Raw genomic sequence first — 23,561 nt, forward strand, 5'->3', positions numbered from 1 at the left:
CCAACTTGTACCAGCTTCTTTCTTTGGCAGCTGCACCAGCTTGGCCTTCCCTGATGATAGGGAGAATAGGCCTGGAATAAAGGGGATGTCACACCAGTGGAGCTACCCTGATGCCAGTGAAAACAGGTGGCTCCTTTTAGGCAGGCCTATTCTCACTGGGATCGAGGCAACCCTGTCTTACTGAACTGGTGTAGTGATATCATCAGCTGGGCTGCTCTCAGTTAGGCACTACCTGCCACTGCTGCCCAGCAAAAGCGGGGTTACATCTTCAAATTCTGTTCCAGCATCCCCAGCCCTCCAGAAGCTTGCTATGCCACTGAAGCTGCAACACATTCCATGTGTTGCATATGCCACTGAAGCTGCAACACAGACAGGGCCCCAAGAAGCTCCCACGGTTTCCTTACAAGCCACTCTCCAAACCAGGAGGGATCTATTATATTAATTCTCCTGGGTGTGCCTTGGAATTTGCGTCCCAGCACCCAGCTGATTGGCTGGGCAGTGGACGCGCCTGATTGGCTGAGGCGCACCCAGGAGGATTGGTCACCGCGGCGGCGGGCCTGGTCGCAGAGGTGGTGGCGGGTCTGGCCCGCCCATGGAGGCAAGGCCCAGGCGGGAGAAAAGAAAGTGTGGGGGCAGAAGTGGAAGTGGGGAGGAGAGGAGGCTGGGCCTGGAAGCGGAGACTGGGGGGAGCGCACAGATGCTCTGTGCGGGGTTGGCTAGTTTTCAGAGAAGCTTCAAGTTCTGACACACTGAGAGAAGTCTGCAAATCAAAGAGGAAGACCTGGTACACAGGCAGTCTTTTCAAATAAACTTTTATGTCTGGATCATGTCAGTGGCAGACGCCATTGTGAAAATATCACTAGATTTTATAAGCTTTAAAGCCGAAGGTTGGCCTAACTTGCCTGGTAAGTGAAGCAGGTCTGTTGATTGGTATGTCTGCGCAGTTTTTAGAGGCATCTGTATGACTTACCGAAAAAGTAGCGCCATCAGTTTTACATTTTCCCTGCACTTTATTAAAGGATAAAGAGCCCTTGTTTCTAGAAAAACATGTATGTCCGTGCACACACACACCCTTCACTCAGTCTTTCTCTAGAGTCCTTTTTTTAATGCATACTATATGAGGGTGTGAGGCGCAAAGAGATGACCTTGTTTGTTTGCGTTGTATAAAAACTAATATATCTGCTTTTTCTATAGCCTATTTTGGCAGCAACAAGCAATAAAAAGAAAAAGATTAGTGCACATTACAATGCCAAGTTACTGCATCAGAGCTGAAACAAATGTGCAACGTGACAACAGCTGCATAAAAGAGCAATAAAAAGCTCCTTACCTTTGGCTTGTAGGACATAAGATCTGTTCACAACATATTTAATTAGTCTGCTGTATTACCCCTTGTAAAAACTTGAAGGAAAACACAATTTAAAGATATATTAAACCCCCCTTCTTTTCAATGCCATCAGAGAGCCATTTGACTTCGATTTGTGCCAAATCAAGGCTCTGGTGAGCTGTTTGGTTTTTAAGTATTTCATACTCTTTGTACTAGACATAATTTTTCAGTACAGCAGCTTTGTTCTCTCACTGCCTATCCCAGCTGCCTGACATTATGGCCAAAGTTTCCTGTTCAAAGGAGGATAGTTAGGACTTTATTCAGCCAACCAATCTCTACTAAGCCCAAGTATGTCTACACAAAACAATTTGCAGCAGAGTCTTCTCCAGCTTTTTGCTGCTTCTACTTCTGTGTAGTGATGATGGTAATGAGTTCCATCCAAGCACAGCTCAGGAGTGGAATCTGGCAGTTTTGTAGTGCTCTCATCAAATGTGATAAAACAGGTTATTAAGAGATTTAAAAAGAGATTTTTAAAAATTAAGAGATTAAAAAAATTCTCCCCTAGCTTGAATTTTAATGCAAGGTGAAGTGACTCCCTCCCTCCATGCTTCCAGTCCCTCTGCTACCCCATTTACTTTCCTTGTAACATCAGTGACAACATTTCTCTCCCCTTGCTATTCAAGCACACCAGGTGCAAGGAGGGCTGAGAATGGTAGTTTTTCTGGTACTACTGACCAATGGCATGCTCAGTAGTACCCAAAGAATTAAAAAACAGTACATTCTTACTTACATTTGGCCCTGGACCAGAACTCTGGGTTATACAGCTGCCTCCCATTAACAACAATGCACCATGACAATAAATCACCGGTCATATGATTAAATAAAATAGCAACCAGAAGGATATGCCTGAGAGCTCTGACCAACAGGGTGAAGTTTACAATAAATAATAAATATTATTTATTTATTTATTTATTTATTTATTTATTTCGATTTCTATACCACCCTTCCAAAAATGGCTCAGGTATTAAGAACATGAAGAAAGGCTTTGATCATGTGTGGGACGAGCCTGTCTCTGGAAAGCATTGTTTTTGAGTCTGCAGGCATTGGTTCAATTCAGGTGCCCTATTTCTCACCAGTTTTCAAGTTTTAGGAAATCTATAGCTAGCCCCCTCCCCAATGAAACATTCTTATGAATTGCTTGTATATTACTTATGAAACTGAAAGTGGCTTCTAATCAGAGTGATGAGTTACAAACATAATTAATCAGGCTGTCTGATGTATCCATACAATGAAATGTTAGGGGATATCTTCATATGAAGAAATTAGCTTAAGAGATGGCAATTTTTAATCTACAGCTTTGGGCACATTAAAATATGCATTTATTAATATCTACTTGATATACTAAGAGGCCTCCCAGTAACAATTCCAATAACATATTTCAAAAAGTTAATAAATTAATATGATATTTTATTGGGAGCTCGGGTAGTCTGGATTTTTTACTGAACAAGCTTCAGCTACCACCAGAGGAAGGTAGTTTAGATCTGTCTGATATCTGAACTTATTATTGTCTTTTTAACACCTCAAGGATGCCAGTGATGAGCTCTACACAATGACTTCAGTCTCGGCTGTACAATAATAGAATCAACTGTTTTTAACCCTATTGCTGTTTGATAAGCACCACGAAGCAAGGGCACTGATATGGCCATACTTACAACAGCTGCTGATGAATGAGAGCAGTTTAGATTAGGTGAGTTTTTTTACCCATTTATCAATGGTAAATTTGTTAGAGGTTGTTAATTTTTACCCTCAATAGGCAAAACAGCAGAGCACTAAGGAATGAGCACACACTCCAGTTACAGAGTAGGTAGCAGAGGATGGCTTAGTTGTTGTAGCTATTTAGAGAAAACACATAGAGATCCTTGTAGAACTAAATACTAAATATTTATTGGTTAAATATATTTGGATAGGAAAGACCTAAACCTAATGACTAGATAATGGATAGGTAAGGAGAGAGAGAGATGTTTCCATCTGCTCTCTAGGAGGAAAGGAAGGATTGTGACTCAGTACAGGAAGTGCGGAAGAGTCAGATCAGAGGTCATAGATTACAGACAGGTAGAACAGTCAGGGAGACCCTTACTGTCTCTACTCCCAATGCCCCTAGTGGTCATTAGGCTAGTTGGTGCAAAAGATCGATGCACTGGAAGTCCATCTCCAAGAAAACTAACCCTGAGGACTCAGCCAATCCTACAGTTAAAGTATCAGGTAAATGCTTTCTTTGGAAACTGTGGTACACTCAAAAGAATGACTGCCATGAGCTAATTAATGGGAAATTTCTTCAGTTGGATGAACAATTCCTCAAGCCTTGTCCTACAGCAAAAAATATGTCCATTAGGAACACAGGAAGCTGTCTTATACTGAGTCAGACCATTGGTCCATCAAGCTCAGTATTGTCCACACAGACAGGCAGCGGCTTCTTCAAAGTTTCAGGTAGGATGCTTTCCCAACTCTACCTGAATATGCCAGGGATTGAGCCTGGGACCTTCTGCCTGCAAAGCAGATGCTCTACCACTAAGATACAACCCCATTATTTCATCACCTGCTGGTGTTATATCCAGTTTGTACAGCTCCTTACTTCCAAATGTGTACCTGAAGCCTTAGGATCTTATGACCCTATTTCCTTTTTTTTTTTTTTTTGGACCCCATGAGTTCTCAGGTATTGAGCCAGACCATTCAGTATCATCATACAAGGAAATAATGTTATCCACTAAATGTGGTTTAAGCAAAGAAAGAACACAACAGGAAGAAAAACTAGAAATACTAGTTGTGTCCAAGAAAGACTAGAAATACTAGTTGTATCCAAAGAAATACAGTCATAACTGTATTTTGTGAATTTTTAACTGTTTTTACTCTGTTTTATATTGTTTTAAATTTTGTACACCACCTAGAATTGTACATATCAGGTAGTATAAAAATAAATAAAATAAATAACTAAGTCCCATTGATGTAAATGGGATGTAATTTAATCAGACTAACTTGTCTCATTGATTTCAATAGTGCTTAATCATGACTGTCTGTCTTTGGACTGAGACAGTCAGTATCGACATCTCAATGGAAAATTATTTTGTTAGCTATCAAACTATCCACAGTAGACATTAGACTACAGATAGTCCAACAAATGCCACTGGAAGGTGTATAGGACTGGACTACACACAGGCTGAAACAACTATGAAAGAGACTGAGGCTGTTCTATGTGCAGCCTAACCCAGGCTAGGGACACCCAGCCTGGAGAACCACCAGGACTGATCCCGAACCCAGTGTGCCAGTGCCACCTAGCTTGGCTTTTAGCCCGGCTGCTAGCTAAGGTTAAAGGAGAGAGTGCTCCCTTAACCCGGGCTACTTGCTTGTGTGTGAGCCGAGCTGCTTCCAGCCTGGCCACACACAGAGATGGACTCCGAGATCACCCGTCTCTTGGGAGAATCCCCCAATGCATCGTGCCATGTCACACGGACTCTCCGGAGGTGAGGACAATGAGTCCTGGCCTCTGTTTACCTACTCTGCGTGGAGCAGTGGGGAGATTCATCTACGCTGCTCCCCGCAGTGCTGGTCGTGTGGGTGCACAGCTTGTGAGCAGTCATCTGGGGCTGCGAGTGCTCATCTGGGAGAAAGTTGTTTGAATCTGGCCTTCCTTCCAGCCCACGCATGCTGGCAATCATGTGCATAGCCCCATTATTGTAGATGTGGCAAAGGTATGGCCACCATCATTTTCATATTCTGGTTGCATCCAGGAATTCGTCTTTCATGGATAGACATCAACATATGTCTAAACATGCTATTGGACCCTCTGTTCTTTCTGGAACCTCTTTATAGGATTCTGGGATTTGTTTCCCCAGTTTTGTAATATTGTTATCTTCAGGTATAACTCACTAGCTACCAAAGCACTGTTATACAAACATGGAAGGACACTCCCAGACTTGGTTGATGGACTGAGATGTCTGCAGTTCCTTTCCATAAGGAAGTCATGTACAACCATGAAATGAATCCAGACTATGAAGAAATATAAGAATATGAAGAAATGCTATTTTCTTAATATGGAAGAAATATGAAGGAATATGAAGAAATGTTATTTTCTAATAAAAAAATTCTAGACACTTAATACCACCCATGAAGAAGGATTTTTAGTGTAGATTCTGAGAGACTTTATACAGTTACTCTGTTCTCATGAAAATTTCCTTCTGGTTCCCTATCCCTGCCCATACCTTTTCTCTTCCCCTTCTTTCTTTTCTTTGTTCTTTCACTTATGCACTCTTTTCTCTCAGATTTTCTTCTTCTACAGTTGTACTGTTTGTACAAAACCATTAAAATGGTTCAGTAAAATGCTAATTACAAAACTTTGCTTTTCATGCCTTTGCCCAGTTTCTAGTCATTAAAAGACATGGCATAATTTTTTTCAGAGAAAAATTGGCAGGAAAGTGGGATACAAGTGAAACAATGCAGTGAATGTAGGAGCTGAAGATTTGAGGGAAAGGGAGGTGTAAGTAAAAGTAATGAACAATATTGGCTGCAGCACATCTAACATGTCACCATGAAGTCACTATGAAGATATGAACATGAAGATGTCACCAAAACCTTCTTCCTCTGACTGACTTTGGCCCAGTCTTTAACATTTAGACGTGCTCACTATATGGAACTTTGGCTTCACGTTGTATGTCTGTACAAGCCCCACAACACATGGGGGCATAAGCACTCACTTGGTTATGAGTGAACTCACAACACATGGGGGCAGAAAAACTCACTTGGTTATGAGTGACAAGACTGGTCACCACAGAGGTCTTGGTAAAGTCCCTTTTCAGTTGTAATATATGCTTGCTCTGGGCTCTAACTGAAATGATACTTCCATTTTCACTCTTAAAAAGTATCCCAAATTTCAGGTAATTATTGCCATGGCGAGCAGCCTGCAATATTATTTTCTTTATTAAGGCTTTTAATATATTTTTAAAAGAGTAGCAGAAATTCAGTTCATGAAGCAAAAATAGAAGTGCTAACTTGCTCTGCTTTCTAACAGCATCAACTTTCTGTGCCAAACATCTGCCATGATTATGCCATTTCAAGTCTTAATGGAGTGACATTTTTGTGTGGATGACTGTGCTTATGAATCATAGAAGAATCTTCCAGTATATGCCAAAGTCTGTGCTGCTGCTCCAGCTTTTTCAGAAATGACATTGCTAAGATGACTAGTCACTTTACCCCACAGATTAGCCCCATGGCATGCTATAGGTGAGTACATTCCATAATGATACAGCAGGAAGAAAATTGCCCACCCATCCACAAAACCATTTTTAGTTCTTCAGTGAAATATTGAATTTAATTAAACATATTTATTATTTATAGTGCCATAGGTATGCCTGGAGCTTTGCTAATTAAAGAAAAGAAAAGAAAAAAGGACAGGCCTTTGCATTCAGGAGCTTGTAGCTTGAATTATGCCTTCAATAAAGTGAAACCTGAACTAAACATCCTCGCAGCATGCAAGTCAGATCCTTAGGAGGGAATGCTGGCGAGTCATCCCTGAAAGTGAGAGTGCTTTTTCTGTGGTTCCTGAAAGTCTCACCTGAGTCAGCATGCCGTGCTTCAAATGGCTGCTTAAGGTGTGATCACACTGGTGCTTGGAAAAGAAAGCAAGGACTTGCATCTTGTGCTGCACACAAGGATCTTCCATTCCCAGAGATGTGTATCAGCTCTACTCATGTATTAGAAGATACATGAGTATATTATTGGCCGCCAGCAGAGGGGGAGAAGGCTCCCTGCCACGGATGCCTTTTATGACAAAGAACATTTTTTTGTAAGATGCACTCAGGGGCTGCAAGGTAATGTTATTATACTGTTGATGTTACAAGAACAAACTAAAGAAATCAAACACAAATTCCTTCTCTTTGTTCTACGACAAGAACAGATCCACAAAGATGTGAGGGACTTGTTTTTTTTAGCTATTTGCAAGATTCTAATGTAAGCCCTCAATGCACATTTCCAAAATGGAGTACAGTATAAAACAACCACAACTAAACTCTAGAGCGTTTGAAAATATCACAGAGTGATTAAAAGACAAAAAAAGCAAAGCTAAAAAACAAACAAACAAACAAACAAAACAGCAGATAAGAACAAGTATATTTTAATGGGTGTAGAAAGCAAGGCTGCTCTTATGTCTCCAGGTATGGAAAGTGGCTGAAGAGCATCTTGGGAACAGCCTGTGCTCTGCCACGCCACCTCTCAGAGGTGCAGCTAGGTAATTATGGACCCAATGGCCTTCTCCCCCCACTGCCCTGCATGATAATCATCATCCCTCTACACACATATACACTGTGACATTCACACTATTTTTAACTCGTGAGGCAGGTCTTCTCTGCCTTTAGCAGCTGCTTGGAAGACAGAAATTAAACCAGTGGAGCATTTTGTTGGGAATTCTCTCTGGTAGGAGAAACCTTTTTTCATTATAGCAGAGTGCACAGAGGCACAACACAGCGGGATTTAGTTAGGCATGCGTGTATGCTAAGAATAAAGTAACTTGGAGCCAGTTCATAGTTTCAAATCAATATAAATTGTATTTATTAGAGAACTCCATTCTAGATAGGAAAGTGAGGAGTTAGGATCTCTAATCTCTCTATCTAGCTGGATGCAGATGGATTCTGCATCTTCTCTGCACACATGGTGCAGGGAGAGGAGCTTGCCATGTTGCAAGGTAGTAGAAACAGGAAGAGAAGGGTGGAGAGAGGAAGTGGCTGGAAGGAAGTTAGTCCCTAAGAGTACATTCCAAAGGGATAGTATCAGAGCAGTGGAGAAAGGATGACCAGTGTCTTGACCCTCTAGCCCTTTGACTCACTAGTCTGTCCTCCACTGTCTTTGAGACAAGAGACAGCGCAAAGTCCTTCCCTTCCAACACATTTCCCATCATTTAAGCTCTTCAGCAGGATATTAAAAACACCAATTTCTATCTATGAAAGGCACAGGAACCCTGCAAGTAACAATACTGCAAACCAACATTGGAGTAAAGCAGGTGAAGCATTGAGGCAAGTCTCATAATCAGTGAGACCCACCGGAGGGGGTTCTGTGGGGTGATCAAGGCTGCAGCCCTGGGTGGCTGGATCAGCCGCCCACACGACTGTTAGCTCTGTCATGGAGCCAGCATGGGCTGTGGGGATTGGGGGCCACATGGCCCCCGGAAGTTCCAGGATGCCCCCGCGCGAGCGCTCATGGCATGCTGGAGAGACCCCTGAGCCAAAAATGGATGAGATTGTTTTCTTTCTGACTGAGGCATTTTTTCCACATCTCTTTCTATTGCTCCTGATTAAACCCCGTATTTCCAAATGCCCCCAAAGCAAAGTTGAAGCACCAGATCCCTCTTGGAGCCCCTGCACTCTCTCTCACTCTCTTTCTCTCACCCTCCATTACCCACTCCAATACCCTAAACCAACCCACAGCATAACATGATAAAAAGCTATTCTTTTCAGCCCGTATTGCGCCTGCAAATTCACATCCAGCAGAGTTGTTCAGGGTTGTGAGAGGGCTAGTAAGTGCCCCTCCTCCCTTGAATCAGAATTTGGAACCATCTATTACCCGTTATGATGTATGTAATGATTTTTGTGTGGATAAAATCTCTCATATTTGGGCCAACTTGGATTTAGACCCCACAATTACTGCAGTATCTGAATTGGAGGTGTCCAGCGTCTCTTCTTATGTGGTCAGGCTGGATCAGTTTCAGTTTATGACTCGTGAGGAAGTGGACAAGTTGCTTGGAGCGATGCGGCCTACCACCTGTTCTCTTGACCCTTGCCTGACATGGTTAAATACTATCTGGCAGGGAGGTTGTTGTAGAAGGCCTAGCAGAGATAATAAATGCTTCTCTGAGGGAGGGTATGATGCCTCCTTGCCTTATTAGGCAATTATTAAACCACTTCTGAAGAAGCCTGTCTTGGATTCCTCAGAGTTGAGCAACTATAGGCCTGTTTCCAACCTTCCATGGCTCGGCAAGGCAATTGAGAGGGTTCAACTCCAGGCAGTCTTGGATGAAATGATTATCTAGACTTGTTTCAGACTGGCTTTTGGGAGGGCTATGGGGTGGAGACTGCCTTGGTCGGGCTGATGGATGATCTCCAATTGGGAATGGACAGAGGAAGTGTGACTCTTTTGGTCATTTTGGACCTCTCAGTGGCTTCCGATACTATTGACCATAGTATCCTTCTGGAGCATCTGAGGGGGTTTGGGGTGCGAGGTACTGCTTTGCAATGGTTCCCCTCTTACCTCTTGGGCAGATTCTAGATGGTGTCCCTCAGGGATTGTTGTTCTTCAAAAACTGAACTTCTGTGTGGTGTCCCTCAAGGTTCCATACTTTCTCCAATGCTCTTTAACATCTACATGAAACCACTGGGAGAGATCATCAGGAGATTTGGTGCAGGGTGTTACCAGTATGCTGATGACACCCAAATCTTTTTCTCTATGTCAACATCATCAGGAGAAGGCATAACCTCCCTAAATGCCTGCCTGGAGGCAGTGATGGGCTGGATGAGAGGTAACAAGCTGAGGCTGAATCCAGATAAGACGGAGGTACTTATTGTGCAGGGTCAGAACTTGGGAGATGATTTTGATGTGCCAGTTCTGGATAGGGTCACACTTCCTTAGAAGGTACAGGTATGCAGTCTAGGGATGCTTCTGGACACAAAACTTTCCCTGGTGTCCCAGACGGGCCTTCTCTGGGATGGGCCTTCTCTGTTGCTGCCCTAAGGCTTTGGAACACACTTCCTACTAAAACTAGAGCCACCACAGCTATTATAATTTTTTTAATGCAGTCAAGATGCATTTGTCCACCCAGACGTTTGAGGCAGTGGTCAGAGGTGCCTTTTATCAGCTTTGGCTGATATGCATCTATTCAGCTGCATCTATTTCTTGAGATAAATGACCTCAGAACAGTAGTACATCTGCTTGTCACCTTCAGACTTAATTACTGCAATGCACTCTATGTGGGGCTGCCTTTGTATGGAGTCTGGAAACTGCAGTTGGTCCAGAATGCGGCAGCCAGGTTGGTCTCTGGGTCATCTCGAAAAGACCATATCACTCCTATCCTAAAAGATCTACAGTGGTTGCCGATAAGTTTCCAGGCAAAATACAAGGTTTTGGTTGTAACCTATAAAGCCCTAAATAGCTTGGGCCCTGGGTATTTAAGAGAATACTTTGGTATGAACCACAGCGCCCATTGAGATCATCTGGAGAGGTCTGTCTGCAGTTGCCACTGACTCATCTGGTTGTTACTCAGGGACGGGCCTTCTCTGTTGCTGCCCTAAGGCTTTGGAACACACTTCCTGCTAAAATTAGAGCCACTACATGTCTTATAACTTTTTAAAAGGCTGTCAAGATGCATTTGTCCTCCCAGGCTTTTAATTAGATAATGAGGCTATTATCACGACCAGCGGAAATTGGGCTAGGAGGGCCTAGCCCAATTTTTGCTGGTCATGTAATCCACCAGGCTCACAGGCGAGCCTGGTGGTTTACAAGCAGGTAACCCACTAAATTGCCCCTGCCCTTAAACTGGGTTTGAAGAGCAAGTGAGCGACTGGGAGGCTAAAAATCAGCCTCCCGGCTCAGGGGTCCTGTGCAGTTGCGCAGGGCATGCTGGAACTTCCAGGTCATGCGCAGCCCCCAAACTTCCAAGCCCCTGACAGCTCAGTGATGGAGTTGGCAGTCGTGTGGGTGGCTGCTGCGGATGCCCAGGAGGGCTTACTGATTGTCTGCTGGGAGAGCGGGCTTAGCCCTCTCTCCCCACAAACCCAATTTGCCTCTTCTCACTTGATCGTGAGAAGAGCCTCATCGTTTTAATTGTGTATTTAATAGTTTTAACATTTTAAAATTGTAATTGTTGTAATGTTTTAATCTTTTAATCTGTTTTTATTGTTTTGCTGTAAACCGCCCAGAGACTTGTGTTTTGGGCAGTATATAAACATTTTCAATAATAAATAAATAAATAAATAAATAAATAAATAAATAAATAATGTGAATCCAGTATTGCTGCCTGTGTTGGAATTCGAGTTCTAGTGCATCAACTTTTTGCACCAACTATCCTAATGACCAATAGGGGCATTGGGAGCAGAGGTAGCTAGAGAGGGTCTCCTTTCCTGTCCTTGCTTTCCTCTGCTCTATGACTCCTGCCTTCTGCTCTATGGCTCCTCAAGTACTTCCTGTAGTGAGTCAGTCCTCTTCCTTTTCTCCTAGAAAGAAGGTGAGAACATCTCTCTCTCTTCCTACCTATTCATTATGTGGCTGATAGATAGGATAGGTCTTTCCTATCCCAAAAGTACTTCACCAATAAACTAGTTAAGTAACTTAGACTCTGCAGTGATCTCCATGCGTGTGACTTAAATATCTGCAACAACTAAACTCTGCACTCTGTAAGTGCAGCTTACAGAAATGGTAGCTTCCTTGGTACATTGCTAAATAATCACAAGCCCCAGAAGCCTGGACCGCAAGTTGACTTCGTGCACACAGTTGGTGGTCTCTGTGTGTGTGTGGCGGGGGGGGGCAGGTTTGCAAGTTGGCAACTCAAGCAAACAAGGGAGGCATGTGCTGGCTGGCTCACTGCAGGTGTGCTTGTCCGGCCAGCACCACAGCTGCTTCTCCCTCTCCATGCTCACTCCACACACGGCTGCCTCGGCCTGCCATGTGTTTGCCTGTTGCCAGAGCCAGTGCCACTTGGCCTTGGTTAGGAGCTCCAACTGGAGCCTCTGAGCAGAGTCAGGGACTGCCTGCCTGGGGGTCCCCGGCCTCGCCGCAGCTGCCTCATGGCTTGCTACAATCCCTCTCAGCTTGCGTGGCTTGGGCTTGCCCAATGCTGTCACATGTGCACTCTGTTCAGCCATGCTATGGCTGGGTGGAAGCAGCTGTCAGCTCAGTGGGCTGCTTGACCAGCCCGGCCCCACCGCTACTTCCATGCCCGGGAGGAGATCAGGCACACAGCAGGCTGGCTGTTTTACCTGAGGAGGCTGGCCGCACTCAGCCCCCACTGGCTGCCGCTAAGCACAGCTACGCTTGGCCACCCGGTGAGGCATGGGCCAGTACGGTGCAGCCACCGGGGCAGAATACAGAGTATTTGGTGGCCTAGGTGCTGCAAGGGACCAGACTTCTGCCCTGAAGTCCAGGGGGAACGGCGCCTCTGCCACCTCCTGTGCTATTTACTGAGCAAGTTAAAAACATCTACGTATCTAGAGTCATACCTCACCAATCACAGTTTTACCAACCATGGTTTTAAGTATCTACGAACGGGAAACTGTGATGGGTCTTGCCAATCATGACCCGAGTACCCACTTTAGTTATTTTGGGGGTGTTTTAGTGATTTGGGGGGGTTCAGAGGTTCAATCAGCACATTCCTTTTGGTGACCCCCCTGCTGACTCCAGGTGACTCTTGGTGATTTAAAGTACATTTGAATGATGCTTGGTGGTTAAAAACCTTTCCAGAGGTTTAATCTGCTCATGGCTTTTGGTAATATTAAGGGATTTTTGGTGATTTTTAGCGATTTTGAGCATTTTTTCCTTTATTTTGACAGGTTTTTGCAATCACAGTTCATCTAACCCCCTGTTTCCCATTTATTCCTATGTCTCACCAACCACAAATTTGCCAACAATGGGGTTTTGCAGAAACGCAACCCTAACCCTAGTGGTTGGCAAGGGACACCACCATGGAATCAACAGCATGCTTAGCACCCCCCAGGTGGCCACTCATCCAAAGTAACCGGCTTAGCTTCAGCAACTTGACTGATTCATATGTTTCCTTACCATGCAAGTAAAAATAATTTTTTGAAATGTTCTTGTTGCAGCTGGCTTAATATACTCCAGCTCTATTAAGCTTTCGCTTTCAAGGAAAAAATGTAGCATGGTGCATAGCTTATAGACTATAAACAGATTTGCCAAGCAGAACTGTGCTTGGGCACAGCGATTCATTTTTAAAACAAAATCATTCCTTGCAGAGGCATTTTAACAAGTGGTGGAGATATTAAATTGGCATCTGAAGCCATGTTAAGCATGAGATTCTAAACGGTAAGAGAATGAACAAAGTAGTAACACTTTAAGAGGCAAAAGATAAAATGTTAAGGCATGCCAGGCTGATGCCGTTTAGTGCCTTCTTACTGATAGCTTTATTGCTCTGTTTCTCAGGGCCAGTTCAGGAGGCCCTTGGCAAATTGTCCTGCATAGGATCCCTCTTACCTGGATGGGCCTAAGAAAGTAACACTGCTTCCAACACCCAAAAGCTGCAGGCAGAAGGGTGGTCTCAAGGATCAGCCATGGACCCTTCTGATGGCCTTGAGCACTCAGCAATGTCCCAGTCTTGCTAAGTCCTGTCAGAATTAGGATCAGTGGTAGCTTGAGAAGTGGTTTGCTAGTGGAAGCAGCTGACTACTGCTGCAGGACAACTAGGGATGCAATAAGGGAATGCACACCCTTACTGCAACTATTGTGACTAGTCACCAACGACATGCTTGAACATTTCACCATTTTGTTTTCTGATTTAAAATCCCTCCAGTTCCAGCCACTAGGAACATAGGAACAGAGGCGTAGCAAGGTTGGAGTGGGCCCAGAGACAAGATTTTAAAATGGGCCCCTCGCTGATATACACACACAAACACACTTCACAATATATCGTGCACTCACACTCGCATCCCCATTATGAATACGGTGAATATCTAGTTCACATTGAATCTAGTTTTTTTTACTCTCTGCTCTTGCCGATCTCCAAGAGACTCAACATAATTCATAGGGGGTGCAACATGGGTGGGTGGGGAGTCATGTGATGTGCCTCTGGGGGGGGGCCTTGAGGCAGTGGGGCCCCAAGATGACTGCCTCCCCTTGCCTAATGGTAGTTACGCCCCTGCATAGGAACATAGGAAACTGCCATATACTGAGTCAGACCAGTGGTTTATCTAGCTCAGTATTGTCTTCACAGACTGACAGAGGCTTCTCCAAGGTTGCAGGCAGGAATCTCTCTCAGCCCAGGAGAAAAAAGTCCCTTTCCATTTATGGGAAACAAGGTGGCGCTTATACCACCAAGTACTGCCACTTAATGCGGCTAAGCCATGGCTCCCAGAGGATGAGCAAGAGTGTCCTAAAATCACCTGCAAACAGAAAGATAGTGAGCTAGGCAAAACATTCAGGGAAACCCACTCACATTTCTTAAAAGAGTGTGTGGTAGCCAAAAGAGTGTGGCAGGGAGTAAGCAATCTGTTAGAGTGGCATGATTTGGAAAAACAGACTTGGGAAGAACTAACCTTGGGTTTGAGCAAAAGAACCTCTTTTCGAGGTCCCAGAAAGAAACCTTCAAGGAAACGGGATGGAACGGGTGCCCTCATACTAGGGAATTGGAACGTTCCCCTTCTCGTAATCAGGTTAGTAAACCTGTATGTCATTTATGCAATGCTTGTGCATAGGAATAGGGAGGGAAGACGTGACCAAGAGGTTCACGTGGACGAGACTAAATCTCTACTGGAAAAGTTTGTATGGTTATGTGCAAAAAGACAAGAGTATCTCTTCTAAACAGCAATGGGACAAATTATGGAAATGGACATTGGACGTAACCCCCCCCCCCCCCGATTACCTGATGTGCCTTGTAATCCCCCACCCCCGAGTTACAGTACTACCTGCATATACCTCATAACCTTGTGGGTTTCCAAATCCTTGTGTATAAATCTTTGTAGATATATCATGTACAAACAACCACCTTGTATATAATTGTGCTTTGGAAACGTACTGTATGCTTTGGTAGTTTGTTGGTTCAATAAAAAAATCTTGTCCTATAAAAAAAATCTTGTCCTAGCTTGGAGAAGCCAGGGAGGGAACTTGAAACCTTCTGCTCTTCCCAGAGCAGCTTCATTCCCTGAGGGGAATATCTTGCAGTGCTCACACATCAAGTCTCCCATTCAGATGCAACCAGGACAGACCCTGCTTAGCTATGGAGACAAGTCATGTTTGCTACCACACGACCAGCTCTCCTCTGATCTGGTTTCCCTTACTGTACCTGTGAAAATGAATTAAGAAAAAGATACAACATAAACAATATATCTATATCTATATCTATATACACAACACACACAGACACATATACATACACATACACACACCCTATATTTGTGTGTATATGAGATCAACAAAGAAAGCATAACTTTGCATATGTTCTATCACATCAGAGTTTGGAGCAAAAGGATTTTAAGATCTCTTGATTTAATATCCAGTGCTACCAGTGTTCAGAAATACCACACGTTTATAGACCTTTGGTAAACAAGATGAAACAAGATGACATAAGAAATGGCAGTTTTCAACATTTTTTGTTCTCACACAAAGGAAACAGGACTTTAAAAAAACAACAACCTGCATATTTACAATAATGTAAATAGAGCAGTTGGAACTGATGGGGATAAGAACAGCGGCAGTGGCTAATGCCAAATCAATTTCAACTAAAACTTCCAGCATTTTGCCAGCAATGAGTTTGTCAACATTCTGACATTTTGTCCAGTTGTTTGCACTGTAAAGCATCATGATAGTTGTGCAGCATCTCTGACCGCCCATGAAGCAGCATTCTACATTCCTGTTAAGGCAACTGTAACCAATGCATGGCTCTTTCTGAAAAGAAGCATTTGGTTCTTTGCCATGGTATTTCTTTTGTCCTCTTTGCTGCTTTTCTCCCCCACCCCCTGCCCAACTAGTTCGCTTAGTGATAATCTTGCTGCATAAAAGTGAATTTAGATGAACAGAATTTCACCTTGAGTAGGAGATAACTTTTTAACTCACTGAAATGGCACACATACTACAGATCTATTATCAGAATGCCCTGTCTATATCAATAAAATGACACCTCTTTGATATTGGCACATTTCTGAAAATACTATTCTGACAGTTGTGAAAAATGGCATCTGTCTTGCCTCTCAATATATTAGGAGGGATAACCAATATCTGAAGTTTCAAGGCTAGTAACGTGTGTTTTAAATTCCAAAAGCTCGATTTATAGTGATGTTTCTTTTTTAGTTTATATCTCTCTCTTCCTTCAAAGTCTTCGATCTATATGAGGTCAGTCTTTCTGAGTCAGTATTCTGAATTCCAATCTGCCCAGAAGCCATTGCTTTGCAGACTTTGCAGCTGGTAAAGTCATATAGTATAATACCCTTGCATGTAATTTGGGGTCTTCTTACTTCTGGCCATGCTAATAAACAAACATTCCCTTTTATACATGCAGTATTGTTAAGTTAATCTTGGGATGAATTTAGATATTTTGTAATTGTGAAGATGGAAGCACTAGGTTTTTGAACTACCCTTGAATACTAATGAACCATTTTCCTCTCAAACTTGTGTCAGCACTGAAAGACGCTCTCCCTCTCTCTTGGTAACAAAATGTGAAATGACTGGCCTTACATTGATAGAAAAGATTATCAGACCAAAATGTGTTGCACATCAGGAGTTCTACATGCAGAAGCTGTGGGAAACAGGAGGCCTTTCCCACTGACACCTGAAGACCTGCCCCCTTCGGGGCATGCTGAGCATCGGTTTCAGGCTCCCTGGTCTTTCCTGTAAAGGCTGTCTCCTAGTAGACATGAGTCTAGCTTAGGTTTGACCTGAATCACTGCCAGGATCTATGAGGCTATTGCTACGAGCTCCCAAAAGTGGGCTAAGGGAGCCCAGCCCGCTTTGGGGAGGTTGTGTGCTGCAATGGGAACTGCATGGCTCCCAGCAGCAAACCTCACAAAATGCCCCTTCCCTTAAATGAGGTTAGCGGAGTGAGCACTCTGCAAACCCTGTTTAGTTGATTGTGTGCCGCCACACTGTGGCGGCAAACAAGTACACCCCTGACCGGGTGGCTACAAAAAGCCTCCCGGACTCGAGGGTCTCCCCAGGATGCCCCATGCACTCACATGGGGCAGCCTGGGACTTCTGAGGGCTGGGCGGCCCCCGATCCCCACTGCCCCATGACGGATTAGCAGAAACATTTCAATCGTGTGGGTGGCCGTTCCAGCCCGCAGGGACGGCTCCCTGCAAACCACCTCAAGGCGCTTCACTTTGCTTGTGTGAAGCACCTCCGTGTGTGTATATGTGGTGGTGGTGGGGAGATTGTGCACTTTTGTGGCGGAAGGGATCTGCGATATTCTTTCGGGTTCTAAGATGCTTAGCTTAGGCTGTAGGGGCAATGCTTTTCTTTCTTAAACCTTGCTAAAGGCTGCTGTGTTTTCAAGCAGTGGCAGGAGCACTCAGAAGCACCACTTTTTGTTGGAGATTGTAATCCACCCCAACTTAATTAGCAGAGCACTAAAGAAGCTACCCACCCCAGTTACACAACAGTTTGAAGCGTTTAGTTGTTGCAGCTATTTAGAGAAGACATGGAGATTCTTGTAGAACTAAATACTGAGGTGCTTCACACGAGCAGTTCCTTGTTGCTGGGCGCTGGATCGGCCACCCAGACAGGTAGCTGCTCCGGTCAGGCACTTCCATGCCCAGCCGCAGCTCCGTTGGGAGCTCCGGCGGTTGGGGGAAGGGGAGCACCGCGCGGCCCCCTGGCCCTCCAAACCAAAGGAAGACACTGTGCGAGTGCATGGTACCTTCCTGGTGTCCCCCTCCCCCCACCCCAGTGTGACACACAATCAGATAAACAAGGAACGCTCCATTAACCTCATTTAGGGTGAGGGGTAGTTAGGTGGGCTAGTCACCAGAGAACCACCGGGCTCACTTGTGAGCCCGGTGGTTCTCATGATTGCTCAAAACTGGGCTAAGGGAGCCCAGCCTGGTTTTGAGCAATCGTGAATAGCTTCACTAAGTATTTATTGGTAAAGTACACTTTGGATAGGAAAGACCTAATCCTAATCTATAGAACTGCATAATGAATAGGCAGGGAGAGAGATAGATATTTCCATCTGCTCTCTAAGAGGAAAGAAAGGGATTTTGACTCTCACAGGAAATACCTGGAGAGTCATATCAGGGGTCATAGAGTAGAGACAGGTAGAACAGTTAGAGAGACCCTTACTCACTATCTATACTCCCAATGACCCTAGTGGTCATTAGGATAGTTGATGCACACGGTCGATGCACTGGCACTCCAACATTTTTCTTATGGCAATGGGCTTGTCTCCTGACTGCTGGCTCTATTTTGCTTTCTGTAAGCAAAAGGCACTAGGAACTCTCATTGTGTCATGACATCAAAATGCAAATGCATACACATATATCAGTGCATGGATTTAACTGAATAAAATGCGTCATGCTTTACTGAAGCCCTAGATACAATATATAAGCAATCAGATATGGAATAATAGCAACATAAAGGTAAAGTTGTGCCATTGAGTCAGTGTTGACTCCTGGAGACCACTGAGCCATGTGGTTTTCTTTGGTAGAATACAAGAGGGGTTTACCATTGCCATCTCCCTCACAGTATGAGATGATGCCTTTTCAGCATCTTCCTATATCGCAACATACTTGAAACCAAAAGCAAACACATCCTTAGCAATGAATCTAAAATAATTGGTTGAATATTTCTACAAGCTCCACCCTATTTCTTTGCATTGTATTCCTCACATACTTGGAAAACTCTATGGGACTGTTCACACGAGCATACTTGTGCGGGGTCAAGCAGGAGGGGGAGAAGGCAGGGTTCGACCTATCTTCCCCCAGATGACCACTTGTAGCCCAGCCCTGAAGGCATGCAAGCCATGTGCACATGACCAGCACTACTGGTAGCATGGGTAAACAAAGACCAGGACTCGTCCTGGCTTCTGGAGATCGCACAATGCACCACACAACATGCACAATGCATTGGCAGATTCCCCCAAGATATGGGTGCTCTAGGTGCGAGGCTGGAAGCAACCCAGCTTGCACACAAGCCAGTAGCTCACGTTAAGGGAGCCCTCACTCACTTAACCTCGGCTAGCAGCCAGGCTAAAAAGCCAGGCTAGGTAGCACTGGCCAGTGGGATCAGGCCCCATTCCGGCAGTTCTCATGCACAGCCTAACCCAGGTTAGGCATCCCTAGCCTGGGTTAGGCTGTGCATGACAACAGCCTCTATGAGGTCTTCAAGCCTAGAAAAAGAAACCATACTGATTAAGAAAGACTCAAGGTTAGTGTACACAAAAGAAAAGACATGCTTGGAAAAAGAAAGGGCAATAAGAAGTTAAGTACAAAGACAGATACCAGAAAGAGAAAAGAAATATCAGGTAGAGAAATTAGGGGAGAAGAGAGAAGAGGGTCCCATCACTGAGGTGTTTCCCAGGAATCTGCCATCTGGGTGTCTAATCTCTGAACATTTTATCTTTTTTCTTGACCAAAAGTGCTTTTGAAGCAAAGCAAAACAAAAAACAACAACAATGATAATCAGTCTCAGAGTCCATATTATGACCAGCAATCAGAGAGTGGAAGCCAGCTATTGCTGATAATGAGAACCCACGGGAAGCCCCTCTATCCAGCCCATTTGAACCTGTGAAGTCCAACTTTTGTACCTTGATTTTTACTGAGGTAGGACAAAAATAGCAGCCACCATACCTCAGTCTTTGATCATCTGTTGTAATCTCTGCTTAAAGCAGTCCCCAAGAGCTGGTGGCCATCTTTGTCAGAGAGTTCTGCAGGTAGAGGGACCAGTCAGAGGATAAAAGAAAGGAGGAGGGAGGAAAATGCTGCAGCACCAAGAAGTTAAAAAAAAAAAGCAGGGTGGGGGGGAAATCCCAAAGGTGCTGATTGAATTGGCAATCAGTTTATTCAATCTTGCCTGACACATTTTGAGCAATACACTCTTCTTCAGAAGCAAATGTAATTCTAATGTCTTTCTGGAAATTGTATCCCACACCAGCAGGAATAGCTAGTTGTATCTATCCTCCAAAAGCAACTTCCTAAAATAAAAACTCTCCTTAGCAAGCACCTTTTCCTAATGTGCTGCCTTAAAATGATCTGATGAAATAATTAACTAATTAGAGAAATATCAGGAACATCTCATGGTTTCATTTCAATGAATTAGATTTCTGTTTCTCTTTCTGTTTCAGAAATCTGTTTCAGAAATCTAATATGTGGGACAAAGCTCAACCACCCATAAATACATTTTACCCCATCTGTGCCCCCCCTCAATTTTTTTTCTGGTGCTGCCACTGCAGTATAGCAATAAAGAGAATCAAGACAAATGTCATAATACACTCCTCAGCCAATGGTTTTATTTTACAACTGATGCCAGCTAAGCGCCAATCTGTTGAGATAAATGCAGATTTACTTAACTTACGCTACCTCTAAATTTGCTCTTTATGTTTCTTGTGCAGTTGTCAAGAAATACAGAGTGGGCTCTGTTATCTCTATGCTGAAAACACGACTATAATGATGTACAAGCACTGGCAACTACTATTTATATCACGGAACTATGAATTTACTCTGATGTTTCTCGAGGGACCTAATTTAAAACAGCATTGTTGGTGAAACTCAGGTCAACAGGAAAGAAGTAACTATGAGAGAAATATGGTCTGACAGCAGAAATATCATTGAGCATGCTACGAAGGGCTTTATGTAAAAAGACTTTTGGGGAATGTCATGGAAAATGATATATCATTTCCCCATCTAATCCACCACAATGATTATTAATTGATATTTTTCTTCAAATGTTAAAAGGAAAGTCTTATTGTTAGATAAAAGGGATATGCTCAACCGAACTCTTTGGAATTTACCAACAGACTTTTAAAAACAATTGTTTCAACAGAAGCTTGTAGAAACATTAGGTGAAATTAGTCATCCATGAAATGTTCCCAGAGCTGTAACTTGAACAGACCTAAAAATCTAAGATCTAGTTCACAGACACATTTGGGAGATGCTGCAGTTCCAACATTACAGTTCAGTGAGGATGTGCTCACATGATGGTTCTTGTCCTTCATGAAAGGCTCCCTGCTCTCCATTATGTCCTAATTTAGTCAGGAGGGTGGGGGGTAGGGAGCAGAACAGTGGTTCTGTGGTTCTGCGTTATGTGCGAATGTGGCCAGCATTTACTGCTTGTACTTGTGCATTTGAATTAGATACTCTGTGATTTAAGAAAAGTTGGTGGAACAATCTGCTGAGTCACTCAGCCTTTCTGCTTTCTCCACTTGCAAACTAATTAGTAAACAGCCTAATGCTAAAGCCCAAACACTATTTTCTGTACCCAAAGAATTTCACTGACGGTTTTTAAGATACAGGAAATATTATCTACAAATCAATAACAAAGATCCCCGACACTTGTTCTATCAGACAATCAAAGCAGACGATGGTGCTGTATTCATTTATATTCTTCTAAAGTGCACAATACTGACAAGTAACGACAAGAGTGTTATCAGAGATTTGCAGGACCTGGTCAATTGGAGAGGACAGTAGGAGCAATCGATAGTTTTCTATCATTAGAGAAGCACTATTCATAGCACTTGTGTAAAGAGGTTGTCAGCATTTCCATTTACACATTTCTTTGTAGTTCACAGACTAGAGACAGATGGTACTTTTTAAGAGAGTTGAACGTGGCATGATAGAGGAATCGTTTCCTGTATTGTACATACTCACGTTTTTTGTTGTTGCAGTGACCTCTCTGGTCAAATTTTGCAAGTTTCTATATCACTACAAGGACCTTCAAAACCTAGTAGGATATGTTCACACCATGGGCAACAGTGCTTTTATTATACCATGCCAACACTCTGAAAGATATCATTTGTTAAAAACCTTACTATTTTAAAGGGGTGGGGGGGACTTGATCTGGGATTAAAACCTAACTCTGATGCTAAATATTATACACAATGTGGAGCTGCCTCTGAAAGTGGTATTCCCACATCCTCCCCCCATCCCCCACTATAACACTCAGGAATAAGAACACTGACCCATGTCATGGGGTCACACCACTGAGCTGTGAATTTCCCCAGCCCTCTTGGTAGCACCAGTACTGTGGGACAGGAGTGGGAATCCTCACAATGCAGAGAAATATGACAGAGAAATAAGTGAAGATATCACAACACATGGGGAGTGAAGGAGAGTTTAACACAGAAATTGTGTTTTTGGCAGCATCTCCATGCCATGTGTAATGTGTAGTTCCGGGTCACGCTACAAGACTCATGCTTAAAGGAGAGATATACTGAAACACAGGGGCGTATCTAAGGGTAGGACAGGCAGGGCACGTGCCCTGGGCGCCACTTGAAAGGGGGCGCCATTTTTCTAAAATCTAAAAAAAAAAATTAAAATGGCTGCTGAAAACAAAATGGCCACTGTGCATGCTCAAATGGCCTCTGTGAGGCCCTAGGCCATGCCAGGCCTTGCAGAGGCCATTTGAGCATGCGCAGTTGCCATTTTGTTTTCAGTGGCCATTAAAAAAATTTTTTTTTAAATGGCCACTGCACATGCTGAAATGGTCCCTGCGAGGCCCTAGAGACCAGAGAGGGGAGGGAAAACCTTTGCAGACCCCCACAGCCTTTAGGAAGCCCCCCGAAGGGGCTACAGGGTAATTTTTAAAAAATTATTTATTTTTATTTATTTTTTATTTTTTTAAAAAATTAATATAATATAAGTCACTGTACACATATTCAGTTTGGCACTATGTACAGAGAATCAGATGGGTGTCAGATGTTTGGACAGGGGGCGCAATTTCAGTGCTTGCCCTAGGCACTATTTTCCCTAGATACGCCTCTGCTGAAACAGCACCAAACTTACCCAAGTAAGCAAAATGTCTTGCAAAACATGCATCTGAGTCCAATTTTGTGATGTCTGAAAAGCATGACTTTTTGAGTAATGCAAAATGGTTACGGGGTAATACACTTACTTTGAAAGAATGTGGCATGAATGGGATCTAAGGCTGGTTGGAAGAAATTGCATCCTTCAGACATCACAAAACTGGCTCCAAACAATCAATTATCTTTATTACGGTCAAAGACCAGCACAGGATATGGTATAGATACAATGAAATAAAAATCATTAAAATTATTATAAACCAGATAGATACACCTAAAATGCTGCAAATCCATAGCTATCATTAGCCTATAAAATTATGATTATGATGATTATGATAATTTTATGATTAGTGAAATACAACTCTAGAAATTGTGGGGTGATTAATAAAATAAGAAGATGGGTATAATTGTGCTTATTAAGATACAATTATACAAAGGTAAATATGCAACTATCTTTAAAAGTAAGGCATCTGAAAATATAAAATAGTTAAGATAACATATAAAAGCTAACATGTGAAGTAGAGGAGCAAATTAAA

The 23,561-nt window shown here is 43.3% G+C and overlaps 1 long non-coding RNA gene across 1 annotated transcript; it reads left to right on the forward strand.

Moving 5' to 3' along the window:
* Positions 1–561: 561 nt before the first annotated feature.
* On the forward strand, positions 562–21,003 carry LOC128342548 (uncharacterized). Its single transcript, XR_008315064.1, has 3 exons — positions 562–905; positions 2,910–3,071; positions 20,620–21,003. It is a non-coding gene; the product is annotated as an uncharacterized LOC128342548 (long non-coding RNA).
* The last annotated feature ends 2,558 nt before the right edge of the window (positions 21,004–23,561 follow it).

This window comes from Hemicordylus capensis, chromosome 2 (assembly GCF_027244095.1).
Source record: "Hemicordylus capensis ecotype Gifberg chromosome 2, rHemCap1.1.pri, whole genome shotgun sequence".
Classification (NCBI taxonomy): domain Eukaryota; kingdom Metazoa; phylum Chordata; class Lepidosauria; order Squamata; family Cordylidae; genus Hemicordylus; species Hemicordylus capensis.